Source organism: Ahaetulla prasina, chromosome 3 (assembly GCF_028640845.1).
Source record: "Ahaetulla prasina isolate Xishuangbanna chromosome 3, ASM2864084v1, whole genome shotgun sequence".
Taxonomy (NCBI): domain Eukaryota; kingdom Metazoa; phylum Chordata; class Lepidosauria; order Squamata; family Colubridae; genus Ahaetulla; species Ahaetulla prasina.
The window spans coordinates 25,970,526-25,986,483 of NC_080541.1; positions in this window are offsets into that span (position 1 = coordinate 25,970,526).

Genomic DNA, 15,958 nt, shown 5'->3' on the forward strand with positions numbered 1-15,958 from the left:
ATTCTAATAGATTTACCTACAGATTTTCAGTTTAGAAGAACTGTGAAGGAATATTTCAAAATGAGGTACAGACAGAATAAAATCATATACTGTGCTGTCATACAGAAAGCACAAGTTTTGCAGTTTGGCTGCAATTTGTGAAATCTTAACATTTGTTTTAATACTTAGATTTTGCTACTGTTATATCAACCCAATGTTTCTAAAAAGAGTTATGCCACAAATATAGCGAAGCTATCAAAACACAAAAATATGGGAAGCTACATAGCTTTTAGGACCCTATAAAACCAGCTAAGTGTTATCATACCAAGAGTTAAAATATAATAAAACAAATACTATAGAACCATAGAGAAGACGCATATAGTTAATTCTCTAATCCAAAGGCATTTTTTTAAAAAAAATTCTAAAAGATGGTTATATCTTTGAAAAAATGTCTTTAGAGGCCAGACAAATGTCAGGTAGGAATTCAGGTAGGAGTTGCTGAGCAGAGAGACAAACTTTCAAGATAGGGTGTAAAATTGGCAAGTGATAAAAGGAGACCTTCAAAACCATAGTTCTTATCTAGATAAATGACACCGTTTCTTGTTATAGATTATGTTGTAGTTCCAGCATCCAGCATCCATCTTCCTAGAAGACCAAAATGTTCTGCCCTTCTCAACACTGACTAGTTAAAAAAAGAAGGCTGTTACAAATTTATTTACAATTTATTCACGGAAACTAGGCAGATGAGAGATGATGATGAGCTCCTAACCATAATAACTTTGTTGTTGTTGTTAGTTGTGAAGTTGTGTCTGACCCATTGCAACCCCATGGACAACGTTCCTCTAGGCCTTCCTGTCCTCTACCATCCTTTGGAGTCCATTTAAGCTCACGCCGACTGCTTCAGTGACTCCATCCAGCCACCCCGTTCTCTGTCATCCCCTTCTTCTTTTGCCCTCAATCTTTCCTAGCATTAGGCTCTTCTCCAGTGAGTCCTGTGGTGGAAAAGGTCCCCACATGTACTTCCAAACCTATGTGATATCCTCCACATCCCCAAATAAAAATCAAGTGTTTAAATTGCCCTTGTAATAAAAGTTTGTGTTGTAATGAAATATTCACAGCCAGCCGAATGAACCCAGAATAGTGACAAGAAGAGGAATGAGACAGGAACCATTGGCCCAATAAGCCACTCTTTTATATCACTGACTATATCTCAAAGATAATATAGCTAGCATGCTGTCATAGTAAAAAAGGTAAAGATAAAGGTACCCCTCGCACATATGTGCTAGTCGTTCCCGACTCTAGGGGGCGGTGCTCATCTCCATTTCAAAGCCATAGAGCCAACGCTGTCCGAAGACGTCTTTGTGGTCATGTGGCTGGCATGACTAAATGCCAAAGGCGCACGGAACACTGTTACCTTCCCACCAAAGGTGGTCCCTATTTTTTCTACTTGCTTTTTTTACATGCTTTAAAACTGCTAGATTGGTAGAAGCTGGGAGAAGTAACGGGAGCTCACCCCATTACATGGCGGCACTAGGGATTCGAACCGCTGAACGGCCAACCTTTTGATCGACAAGCTCAGCATCTTAGCCCCTGAGACATCGCATCCCTTTGAGCCATCACATCCCTTGCTGTCATAGTAGGAAGGAATGAATCATAAGAAGGTCACCCAGATGTGTTTATATTTAAAAAAGGGCCAACATTATTGTTACGTTCGGGAAGTAATGAGGCTAGAGACCAAGGTAGTGACAACAGCTCTTTAATATAGGGTGAACCCAACGACTGGCTGGGGGAAAAACCTCTCCTTTTATACAGTTCTGCTGGAGGCTTTGTCCAATCAGCAACGTGCTGATTTCCCGCTCAAATATTTAAAGGTACATACATGAATACATAACACTCCTCCCCTCCCAGAAAACACTTTGCCTCTATTTACATATTTATTTACATGTTATTTTTCGACGTAGTCACGCAAATAACCTGGGCGTCTCCTAGTTCTTTCTGACCTGCGCGGTTCAGTTCTGGGTGGTGTTTTGAGCTGGTCGGAGGGGCTGTTTTCTCCTCCCAGCTCTTTCCCTGGGCCAACGGGCTCTGGATTATTGGCAGCCTCTTTTTCTTGGCCATCCGGCCTTGGATTACTTTTGAATTTTCCGTGCTGTTTCCCTCGGGAACCTGATGGCGTCGCTGGAACTCTGGGACCTCAGCTAAGTCTTGCGCCTCCCCCGGGTCATTGTCAGCTGTGAATTCAAATTGGTATTGGTCATGATCTGTTTCATTTGGTTCGGTTTGATCAGTTATTCGTTTCCTTAACTGATCTATGTGGCGCCTCCACACTCTGTTGTCTGGTAGCTCTACCACGTCGATTTTGGGCGGTTATCTTTATTATTTGTCCTGCGAGCCAACTAGGGCCGTCCCCATAGTTTCGGGCCCACACCGGTCGCCTATGCTCATTTCCTTGTTTTTCTAGTTCCCCTTGTAACCCTCTGGTGTGTAATGGGGATTCAAACGGTCAAGTGAGCACCGGAGTTTCCGTCCCATTAATAATTCGGCGGGGCTTCTGCCTGTAGCAGTGCTTGGGGTTCTGTGCTGACCAGCAAGGAAAAAGTCTATCTTTGTTTGCCAGTCACCTGGCTTGAGCCTGGACAATGCCTCCTTAGCGCTCCGGACGGAACGCTCTGCAAGGCCATTCGACGCAGGGTGGAAAGGCGCAGAGAGGGCATGTCGGATGCCCTCCTCTGCCAGGTATTCTTCAAACTGGGCTGCCGTGAATTGGGGCCCATTGTCGGACACCAGAGTGTCCGGCAACCCGTGAGTTGCGAATAGGTGGCGCAGGGCTGCGATTACTGCTTCGGCCGTAGTGGATTTCATGAGTATGATCTCCAACCATTTAGAGAATGCATCAACAACCACTAGGAACGTTTGGCCGTGGAAAGGGCCAGCAAAATCAATGTGGATTCTTGACCAGGGCCCTTGGGGCTTTTCCCATTCCCTGACTGGGGCCGTTGGGGGTAGAGGTCTGGACTCTTGGCAAGCCTGGCATTTCCCTACCCTCTCAGCAATCTCTGCGTCCATGAGTGGCCACCACACATAGCTTCTAGCTAACCCCTTCATCCTTACGATCCCTGGGTGACCCTCGTGGAGGAGGTCCAATACCTTTCCCCTTAATTTATCAGGAATTATTACACGATCACCCCATAACAGGCACCCCCCTTGAGCCGAGAGCTCATCTCGTTTTTTAACAAATTCTTTGAACCGTTCGCCCGGCGCAGCGGGCCACCCTCTCTGTACCCAACCGAGTACAGTCCTTAACACAATGTCCCGGTATGATGCCCGAGCCACTTCCTTAGATGTGACTGGGCCAGAGTCCAAAGAGTCAATAAGTAGGATGGGCGTCCCCGGAGTGGGGTCTTGATCGCCCTGGTAGTGGGCATCGGCTTAACGCGTCTGCATGCCCCACTTCTTTTCCTGGTCGATGCTGCAGCTTGTACGGATAACCGGCTAAGAATATAGGCCATCGGGTCAAGCGTGGCGAAAGTGCCACAGGCGTTGGTGATCGCCAGCCAGTATCCTAGTAGCGGTCTGTGGTCAGTCACGATTTCAAAATTCCGCCCAAAGACATATTCGTGGAATTTTTAACCCCTGACACAATGGCTAGTGCTTCTTTATCTAATTGGCTGTAGTTCTCTCTGGGGAGGACATCGTTCTAGAGTAAAAAGCTATAGGGGCTTCTGTGCCGTTTGGAAGTCTATGGCTGAGTACAGCCCCCACCCCATAAGGGGAGGCATCGCAAACCAGCACTAGGGGTAATGAGTTGTGATATTGGACGAGCAGGCTATCACTTGAGAGCAGGTTCTTTACTGCTTCAAAAGCCCTATTTTCCGACTTTCCCCAAGACCAAACAGTATTTTTTCCTAAGAGCCTATGCAGCGGTTCCGCAACGGTTGCTTTGTTTTTTAAAAAGACCGCGTAAAAATTAACCAATCCCAGGAATGCCTGCAGCTCTGCTTTGTTTTTGGGCGCTGGAGCCTTCCTAATTGCCTTGACCTTGCTCTCAGTAGGGTGAATTCCTTTCTTGTCTATCCGGTAGCCCAAGAAATCGACGGATTCGACCCCTATCTGGCATTTGTTTGCCTTGACTTTTAATCCGGCTGTCCGGAAAATGCCCAGACCTTTCTTAACGCTCCCCAATTCCTCCATGTTTTCCCTGAAATTAGGACATCATCAAGTAGGGAACTACCCTGGGAGCCCTGCAGTAGTCGTTCCATTAGGTTTTGGAACAGCCCTGGTGCCACACTCACCCCAAATTGCAATCGGGTGCACTTGAAGGCCCCCTGTGCGTTACAATCGTTTGGGCTTGGCTGTGCGGGCGTCTACTGGCAATTGTTGGTAGGCTTGGGCCAAGTCTAACTTTGCAAAGACTTGCCCTTGCCCCAAAGAGTGGAATAAGTGTTGCACCACGGGAACGGGGTAAGCGCTTTTCTGTAAGGGTTTGTTAAGCGTCGCCTTGTAGTCAGCGCAAATTCTAATTGACCCGTCCGGTTTTATGGGGGTGACGATTGGCGTCTCCCACTTTGCGTGATCGACTGGCACCAAAATCCCCTGATTAATGAGCTTATCCAGCTCCTTATCGATTTTTGGTTTTAGGGCAAAGGACTCTCCTCGCCTTAAGCCTAATGGGGCTACCTGGGGTCTAAGTTGAAGGAAATAGGGGTCCCCTTGTACTTGCCCAGGCAGTCCTTGAAGACATCTTGAACTCGTTAAAGAGAATGTCTTTCAGGTTACAGTCACTTCTGTAGATGCCAGTCACTCCCATGCCCAGGGCACGAAACCAGTCTAGTCCCAACAGACTGGGCAGGGTCCTTCGGCGATCGTGATGGGCAGGGTCTTCTTGTGTGGACCGTACTCGACTCGGACGGAGGTGGTCCCTCGAACAGGGATGCGATTCCCTGGTAGTCGTGGACTCGTGGCCGTTGTGCTTGCAGGTGGCGCTTCGCGACGGACGGCAGCGACTTCGCCAAAGTGTCCCAGGACATGATGGTGATCGCTGATCCGTGTCTACTTCAAGCCGGCACCGTACTCCCTCTATTTTTGGTTTGGTGAAGATCTTCTTCTCCACTTTGGGCGGACCTATGACCACAGTTGTTTGGTTGGAATCGCGCCTTTTTGTTTGAGCCAATCGCGGGTCGCCTTGCCGATTCCGCGCTCTGATTGGCGATTTGAATTTTCGGCGGGAAGGTTGGGCGCTCGACAAACTTGAGCTAGGTGCCCTTTCTTCCCACACCGCCGACATGTCGCGTCTTTAAACTTGCAGCGTTGGCGCTGGTGTTGACCCCGCAGCTTCCGCATTCGTCTCGGTCCCCTTTGTCGCGTTTCTCGGTTCGGCAGACCCTTCCTCATCTTCACCGTCGGATTCGGTCTGAACCTCCTCCTGGTGCACGGAGTTGCCTTGGCGCTCGCCTTTGGTGGGACCGGCTTCTGCAGTGTCTCTGCCGCTTGGGAGGACATTTCATGTGCTCTGGCTTTGTCCAGGCGTTGGCCAGCGTTAGGTTGCTCTTTGCTAGCAGCCGTCGCCGCAAACGGATGTCTTTGACCCCTCGGATGAGTTGCTCGAGAGCACCTCGTCTAGGTCGCGGTATCCGCAGTCCTTGGGCGCTTTTCTTAGGGCGGCCATGTAGTCACCGATGGATTCGCCCTCCATCTGCCTTCGCTCTCCGAATTCAAACCGCCGCCGCGTATTTGGGCGGCGTTGGTGCAGTGGTTTTTAGTAAATTCTGTAGAGTTGGCCACGACACCGACTGCAACGGCGATGGCTCTGCCAGGGCTTCCGCGATATCAATGACCTCCGGACCACAGTGGCTTAAGAAATAAGCCCTTTTTCGGTTATCTGGAACTCCTTGCAGTTCGTTGGCTTCTAGAAAGCTTTCGAAACGGGTCATATACGTTCCCCATTTCTCTTTAGCCGGGTCAAACGGTGCGGGCGGAGTGTAACTGGCCATCTCCGCTTTTCTGCCCTGGGTTTGCTGGGTTCGGGTCTATCGTGCTTCAGCTCGGTTCTGGTTCTCCTTAGCCTCGGTATCCCATCCTCGTCGCCAATGTTAAGTTCGGGAAGTAATGAGGCTGGAGACCAAGGTAGTGACAACAGCTCTTTAATATAGGGTGAACCCAGCGACTGGCTGGGGGAAAAACCTCTCCTTTTATACAGTTCTGCTGGAGGCTTTGTCCAATCAGCAACGTGCTGATTTCCCGCTCAAATATTTAAAGGTACATACATGAATACATAACAATTATGCTATAATTTACACTGTTTTCTGCATTCTTCCTTGTCTTCTCTTTGTAATGTACAAGGTCAAATGTACATAAACTGTGATTCTGGTTTTACTCAGAGCTGCTGAGCAAGTTGCCAATGGAAACTCCGTATACACGATAGGTGTCTGCATGTAATACCTTGAAAGTAATTTGATTGAGTTAAGTCAATCAGGTTTTGGCCACATCAGCATTTGTCCATAGAACAATAGTTTGTCTTCTTTTGAGGAGATGAGAAGAAAAAGACCTCACCCTTGCAAATGAAGAATTTTATTAAAAAAATAAAATAAAAAGGAAACTTGCTTACAGTTTGGTAGCCAAATGCCTGAACAATTCCAATGGGCTGAAATAGTGCTGATAAAAATAAAGGATCTCGAATATTAGTCCCCCAGAGAAAGCATACAGATCCAATAGCAAACATCCGGATTGAAAAATTTTAAGATGGAAATATTTAATGAAAATTTGTGCAGCTTGAATCCTGGTAAGATATATATTTAAATATGCACATTATAAAAGTAAGTATAAGCTTAAGCATGAATTGAATACATAATATGAATACAATTAAAGGGAACATTAGGACAGGGATGGTAGGCACACTGGTGCGCTTATGCACACCCCTTACAGACCTCTTAGGAATGGGGTGAGGTCAACAGTAGGCAGTTTAAGCTTAAAGTTTTGGGGATTTTGGGATGACACCACAGACTCTGGTGCATTCCAGGCATTAACAACTCTGTTACTGAAGTCATATTTTCTGCAGTTGAGATTGGAGCGGTTCACTTAAGTTTGAATCTACTGTGTGCTCGTGTATTGTTGTGGTTGAAGCTGAAGTAGTCATTGACAGGAAGGACATTGTAGCAGATGATTTTATGAGCTATGCTCAGGTCATACCGAAGGCGGCGTAGAATTGACATGGTATTTCACAAAGACTATTGATGGATCTGAAAATGGTTTTGTATGACAAATTTCTGACCTCTTTGTTCTGTAGAGTGAGACTTTGGTATATGAACAGAAACACTGATTTACAATAGAAATTTAGGAAGCGTGTGTGTTAAAATAGAATAGAATTTTTTATTGGCCAAGTGTGATTGGACACACAAGTAATTTGTCTTGGTGCATATGCTCTCAGTGTACATAAAAGAAAATATACGTTCATCAAGAATTCTAGGGTACAATAATTAATGATAGTCATAGGGCACAAATAAGCAATCAGGAAATAATCAATATCAATATAAATTGTGAGGATACAAGCAACAAAGTTACAGTCATACAGTCATAAGTGGAAGGAGATGGGTGATGGGAACGCTGAGACGAAGAGAAGAAACAACACAAGGAGGCCAAGAAAAATGAATAATAAATTATTTTGCACTTGTTTATTCTTGGCTTCCTCATGTTCCAGCCCCTTGGACTGCAAGGCAATCAAACAGGTCAGTCCTAGAGATCAACCCTGACTGTTCTTTAGAAGGCCAGATCCTGAAGATGAAACTCAAATACTTTGGCCATCTAATGAGAAGAAAGGACTCACTGGAGAAGAGCCTAATGCTGGGAACGATTGAGGGCAAAAGAAGAAGGGGACGACAGAGAACGAGGTGGCTGGATGGAGTCACTGAAGCAGTAGGCATGAGCTTAAATGGACTCCAGAGGATGGTAGAGGACAGGAAGGCCTGGAGGAACATTGTCCATTGGGTCAATGGACATGACTTCGCAACTAACAACAAGAAGATGAATTTGAGTGACGAAAATGAAATAGGTATTTTGAATGGCATGGATGTATAGAAAGAAGCAATGAGAATTAAATATCAAAGTAAATATACGCTGAAAGAGTAAATGAGTTGACAAGATGGGTGAAGATTGATTAAGTTATTCCTGGATAGATATGAATAAAAGAGAACTGTATAGCAAAATAAATATATGAAGAATTAAGGAGTCAATAACATGGGGAACTCAAGAAATCTATTTTTGGATATATTTGTAGGGATCTTCAAAAAGAGAGAGGTTAGAAGTTTAAGGAAGAAAAAGTTACATATGAAGCAATAAATGGATGTGCTGGGAACAAGGGTGGTTTGCAAGATACAATAATATTGAAAAGAATAGTTGGTGTACACCAGCTTTAGCTGTATTTTCCTTTTCATTTGCGTTTTCGAAATATTGGTAAAGTGAAATACACTGACACTACTGCCAAGGTACTGAAAAGAGTCTTATTTTATGATCTTACTTTCAATTATATTTCTTAATTTTTTCTGCCCCTTGCATAGCACTAATACATAAAGAGATGTATGCAATTTTCAGAATGTATAGAACTCTTCCTAAACTTTTATGTTACAATTCCGGTCGGCTATTCCCAAAAAAACAAAACAAAAAAAACCCTGCCTTTGTTATTATTCTTACAGCCATTGTTATTCCAATGTCAATTATAGTTTGTGAATTCCAATAATATACAATTAGTATGATTATAGTATAATAGCCATCCAAGGCTTTCCTAACTCAGTAATAATTATATATTTGGTTGATATATATACTTTTGGCTTCAGAGATTATTAGTCTGTGGTATGGTTATTATTACCCTGTAAAAAAGAAGCACCATCAAATTATCATAATAAGCTCTGCTATTTTGTCAAGTCAGATATTAAAGATTCTTACTAAAGTGCCTCACTTTTATTTTGCTTTTCATTTGTAGTTTATTCCACGGTTCTCTGGTTTTTTTTTCCCCAACAAAAAAATATTCTACTCATTCACAATTAATTTCTTAAAACATTGCTAATTTGCATATCACACTCTTAAGCTATACTAATTGTCATTGAACTCTGACAAGGTAATTTAATACATTTTCTTTACTTTTCTGAAGGTAGGGTTTCTTAAATTGATAGAAGTTGTAAATGAAATGTTATACTTGAGCTAACACATTTGCTTGCAGATTTAACTACTAGATGTCTGCTTTTCTGGTTTAATTTGTGAACAGTCAACATCTGAAATTAGTTCATAGATTGACATTAGTAGATTTATAATTCCCAATACTATGGGAAGTGAAAGTTTAGGTTGAATTAACAACATCATCAGCAGAAGGCATTTATACATTAAAACTTAACTGATTATTTTTTTCCAGATACTGCTTTTCCCCTCTGAACTGCAATCTGTAAATTTTAGGACTATGCTAAACTCCAAAGCTACTTCATTAAAAAATATCCTCACATATAAACATACACACATCCCAACTTACAACAAAGTATCCGTGCTTCTCTCAGGAGGTCTTCAGGAACTTGCAAAAGGAGCAAAGCAAAGAATAGAACAGAAGCAAAGATTGGCAGTTGATGAGTTTCATTCTGTAGAAAATTACCCAATGATTATGGTTAGGGGTGAATTAAGACTTGGATAGCCAACAGAAATAGACGGGAGGTCTAGCATAAGAAAAGGGAACTATGAAAAGATGAACAGAAGAACTTCTATGCAAGGGGTTGCCTACCTCTATTCATTGTAATTATCTTGGCATAGCGCATAGATTCTCTAAGTCAGGGGTGTCCAACCTTGGCGACTTTAAGATTTGTGGACTTCAACTCTCAGAATTCTGCAGCCAACCATACTAGCTGGAGAATTCTGGGAAATGAAGTCCACAAGTTGCACCCTGGTCATAGAGTTTCTATGCAGTACAATTCTATGCAGTAATAATGAATCATTGTTAGAAGTAGCATATGGGGTTAGAATTCGATTGTTTATATAGTGTAGCCTTAAGGAGACCCTGTTATGTAAGAAAGACAACTTTAGTTTAAAGTAACCCTCTCTAAACTAGGAAATCCATCCCCCTTTAGATCAGTATCTTGATGTTATTTAAAAGTTCTTCTGTACTTATGCTATATCTTCACAGGTCTATGCGATTTTTTCTAGTCTAATTATTTTTCTAAAAGTAAAAGGTGTGAAAATTCAGCTACTAGATGTGGCATGTTTTTCTTCCTTTTGGATATATGAAACTTTAGATTCACAAAACCTTCTTGTAAAAGGTTTGGCAACAAGATGGATGAAAATTAATCCAATAAATGCTAAAAGTTAATCTCCTTTTTGGAAGATTCTGTGTGGGAATTTTCTTTCAAATTTAGGACCAACTTCTGTTCTAGCAGAAGCTACACAAAAAAATACCTTCAACAGAGAAAACATAAAATTACTTTCCCCCTGAAAATTGCAAGGCTTATATTGAGCATAAATTATTTTAAATTAAAGCTTATACACTTTCACAGTTAATTTACTTTGTAAGTGAAAGATATTTTTTCCCCATGATTCTAATAAACACTTTATAAAATAACTTTATTTATGAGGAATTACTAACTGGCATAAATAAGTTGCCAGTTCCATTTAATAAATGTAAGCTAATACTGGAATGAGATGAAGCTATGTCATGGGGTGAGACTAATACTTATTTCAGCTACTGTTCTTGAGTAATCAACAGCAGCAGTTAGAAACTCAGGTTATTAGACTAATTAACACTTTTGCTTAGTTATTCCTAATTCAATGCAACAGCTGCCATTCTCATGCTGATGCTAACCGAATAATCGTCAACACATAAGTCTAGATTTGAATCTGGTCTCCATGTGACATGGTCCATGAATGTATTTAGATGCTAAACTTTTTGTTCAAAAAAAAAAAAGAAGTTTAATGCAATACAAAGCACTGTATTACTGAATTTTGGCAATCTATCTGCTTAAATATTTCCATTTCCTGAGGGTTCCTGCCTAGCTGGAATATGCTTTTCTGCAGTTTCTAAGTAACACATATGGTTCATTCATTCATTCATTCATTCATTTTCTATGGCTGTCCATTTGTATACAGTCCTGGAAAGGCTACAAGAGTTAAAACAACAATACAAACAATTAAGACGGGAATCAAAAACTACCATACTTGGGGAAGTAATTATATTTTGTAAAAAATAATTCAGATTCAATGGCTTGGCCCAGTGCCAGTGGAAAGAGCCAAATCACAAAAGAGAATGAATGAAAAGGTTCAGATTGTAGAGTATGACACAGAGGGAATCATGTCTAGCTCTTATGAATCAAGATTGCCTTAAGGTTTAGGGTCCTTAAATGTCACAGGTAGCATTTTAGATTGTAAAATTAGTGACTTGTGCAGGTCATATTCTGTGTTGGGGAGTGGAGAGTGATTTTATTATATTATACTATATTAATTTATTTGATTCTTTTAATTAGTTTTATTGTTTTAAATGTGGTTTTATATTCTGTAAGCCACCTTGAGTCACCATGGGCAAATAGGTGGCAATAAAAATTCAATAAATAAATGAAGTAATAAATTAATTAATTAAGATCTATGTTTAACTTTTTACTTTTTCATAATAATATAAACTAGCCGTTTCTGTAATAATAAATCTATCTAATCAGTAAAACCCATGTTCAAAGTTTCATCTTTTTTCACCTCAAGCACAAAGTCCAGAAGTGGTTTCCAAGTTGAAGTAAAGGTATTTATGGTTTTTTCCCCCCCTTTAATCAGAGCACTCATTTTAGACTTCTCTTCTAACTCCATCAGTTTTTGCAGCCATTCATCCATTGTGGGGGTCAAGGTGCCCTTCTATTTCTGTGTGTAGTATTGCTGCTGTCAACATATATAATATCAAAGTTTTGATTTCCCCCCCCCCCAAATCTTGTTCCATTAAACCCCCCAAAAAAGTCTCTGGTATGATGGGATGTTCAGTTGAGGATTTAAGAAGGTTGACAGACAGACAGACAGACAGACAGAATCCATGTCTGTAATATTCATGGATGAAGAGGTTTAGGAAGCTGTCTCAGCTTTTATCTACTGGAAAGGGCTAAATTATTACTTTAATTGTTAATTTTTACCCCTCATTTTTCCATGAGCATTTTTTCCATTTTTCAGAACTGTGGTGGCACAGAAGTTAGAATGCAGTACTTCTGCTGACTACCAGCTGATAGCAGTTTGGCAGTTTGGGTCTCACTGGCTCAAGGTTGACTCAGCCTTCCATCCTTCTGAGGTTTGGTAACACTTAGAGAGGGCTGTGAAGCACTGTGAAGCGGTATATACCATATTTTTCGGCATGTAAGATACACTTCCCCCCCTAAAAGAGACTGAAAATTTGGGTGCATCTTATACTCCAAATGTAGCTTTTTCAAAACTTTTTTTCAGCCCTAACAAAGTGCTAGCAAGTGAAGCGATCTCTGTGCTTTGCCTGCTCCCTTCAACTCTCAGCTGTGCTTTAGAAGCTTTTTTCAGACCTAACGAGACACTAGTAAGTGAAGCAATCGCTGTGCTTTGCCTGTTCCCTCCGAATCTCAACTGTCCTTTAGAAGCTGTTTTTCAGCCCGAAAAAGGTGCTAGCAAGTGAAGCGATCTTCTGAGCTTCACCTGCTTTTCTCATTGTGTCTCTCTCCAAAGATCAGCTGTGCTTTAGAAGCTGTTTTTTATTCCCAAGCAGGGGATAAAAAGCATGCACGCTCAAAACCAGCAAACTAATATGCTGAAGCTGATCTGACTAAGGACACTAGCCAGATGAATACCTGGTAGGCAGATTCCCCCCCCCTATTTTCCTCCCCAAAAACTAAGCTGCATCTTATACTCTGGTGCATCTTATGCTCCAAAAAATAGGGTAAATCTTAGTGCTATTGCTATTCATCCCTATTTCTTCATTATAGTAATAGTCGTATGGAATATGTTCAGTTGAGTGAACTTCTCTTGTTAAAGGGGACTAGCATCTCCCAGTTCCTTACCATTCTCTCAATGGTTTTAGATGGAATGCCATGAATTTGGATCTCCCAGGTGCCTTATATTTCAGATTAGCTTTGCTAATCTGCTGGTCTGGGCAACATAACAGCAATAGAATTCATATAAAGCTTTTCATGGAAATGCAATTGTTAATTTGATAGAAGACCAAACTTATTAAACAACATGTGAAAGAATGACACTGTTTAGTTTAATAATTAAACTTATTTATTTATCATATTTATGCCTGCTGCAGTCACAAGACTTTAGTAGTTTACAGTAATTGCAAGTAATACAAGCATTTAAATTACATTTCCATGGTAGAAACTAAATGCTGTATATATAAAATTCCATGATCATAAACCAAAAATATAATAAAAAAGCCCCAATTAGATAAATTCATCTCTGGGGGGTGGTCAGATTTCAGGATATGGGGCCAATCTTCTTTCTTAGGGAAGAGCCTGCTCCATAAAGCAAGTCACCAACATTTCCTTCAAATTTACTAGCTATGTTTTACTCAGTATAGCAGCAATAGGAAAACACACACACACACAAACACATCTACCTCTTAGAAGCATTCACATGCTATCATTTGTCATTGTGGCACATAATGATAAACAGACATTAAAGATACTATCTAAAGGTAAAATCAAGAAAAGTAATTGATAAATTTTATCTTCAGGAAATGACTGAATAATATAATAATGGATTAGATTCTCTAAGTAGTATAGCGGGTGACACAGATGTTAGCTGCTATATCACCCCCCCCCCATAGGTTCTTCACCTGATTTTGAACAAGCCTGCTGCTGTTTCTTCAACCAGCAGGGGGCTCTTGTGCGTTTGCCTTATACTTCTTGTATTAATAATTTATTCTTTCCTCTTTACATAGTTCTTTTCTTGGTTTTTCCTAACCATCGCTCGGAACCAAACATCTGCTGCACTCTTTTCTCTCCATATATGTATGTGAATCTTGCATCTGCTCCATGGCTTATTCTGAGCTTTCTAACTCAGTTTCTGAGTTTTGTTTTCAGTTTCTATAAGTGTCCAGAGGGCTCCAGTTCTAAATTCCTCCATTGCTCCTAGTTGTCTAACATTTCTGTCAGCAGCAACAAGTCATCTCCTCTTAACTTCTATCTTATCTTTGCTGTATTTTTTTTTTAGTAAGTTAATCCTTCATTTATGACCATTCATTTAATGAAGGTTTGCAGTTACATGGAAAAGATGTTTTACAACTTGTTCTCACTGTTACAACCAGTGGTGGGATTCAGCCAGTTCGCACCTATTCGGGAGAACCGGTTGTTAACTTTCTAAGAGTTCAGAGAACCAGTTGTTGGGAAGAAATCTTATTTTTTTCCCCACTTTACAGAGCTAATCCTGTAAGGAAGGCAGGAAGGAAACATTCTGGTGTTATTTCTAGCCTATTCTTTATTGCCCTGCTTACAGAAACTGCCTCTCTGGTTTAACCTTTATTACATTGTAACAGCTAAGATGAAGCGCCCATCGACATGAGTGATGTTGAGTTGCCCAGGCCCACACGGTCACATGACCACCAAGCCACGCCTACCCAGCTGGTCATTAGGGCAGAGAACCAGTTGTTAAATTATTTGAATCCCACCTCTGGTTACAACTATAGCACCACCTCCTCCATTGTCATGAGATTGCAATTATAACTGGCTCACATTTACAAATTTACAATGGTTACAGACAAATAATCACATGACTGGTTACCTTCCCATTGGTTTTAGACAAACAAAGGGAATTGGGGAAGCTGGATTCACTTAACAACTATATGATTCCCTTAACAGCCAAGTGATTTGCTTAACATCTGTGGTAAAAAGAATGATAATAAAATTGGATTTGGTCACAAGAAGACTCCCTTAACAATCTCTCAACAACTAAAATTCTGGCCTCATATTCATGGAATATGGTGATTTTTGAGACCATATATAATATGGATAAAGACATGAATTAACAAATGAAATGAAAGAAGATAAGGAAAAGGAACACCATATATTTGAATAAAGTTGATCTGACATTATGGATTAGAGTTAATTAATACATTCAGAGACCTGAAGTTGACAGTTTAATTATGAAAAGGCTGAAAATTGTGTCAGAAATCATGAAATGATGTCATCTAGATTGTATGTATTAAAATAAGCATCCATCAATTTGGTGATAGTTATTTGTTACATAATGGAAGTAGTAAATATGAGTTCCACATATTTATATATATATATATATATATGTTATGTACATATAGGAGTAGCATTAGGGGATCAGATGCAATAAGAAAAAAATACAAAAAATGAATATAAATCTAAAACATGGTCAAGCCGACTGCATATTATTTATTTACTCACTTATTTTCTTATATGATTTATATAGTTGCCTATCTCACGATAATGACTCTGGGTGGTATACAAGGACTAAACGATGAAAAACTGAAATAATTGGTGAAGGATACAAAGGTGATGCAAGGCTTTAAATGTGGAATAAATCATTTTCTTAATATACATGGCAAAAAAAGAAAGAACAGAAATAAAGCAGAATTAATGTCAGTGACCGGAAACCACTTATGGACTTTTTGCTGAAAAAAGAAAAATGATTTATGGGTTTGAAGATTAGAAAGGGTAACCTATGGAAAGAAGAGAATTATAAAATAACCTTAGAGAGAGGGTAAAATATAAAAGCATTTATAGCAACTGTCAAAAAGATTGGAAGCTGCTTCTTTACAGTCCTGTTCTTTTCTTATTTCTATTTTCTTTCTTACTTATTCACTATTCTCCCTTATTTCCTTTGTTTCCTGCTAATATTTGTATTGTTTTTATCTTTATAAATATGTCTTCAGTAAAAATTATTTTTAACAAAAGAAGCTAAAGTAAAACTAAAGGATTGTACAAGTGAGTGCTTTGTATGATTTTTTATGAAAAATATTAGATGATATATGAATTCCCCAACAGAGTGAGTGTAAGAC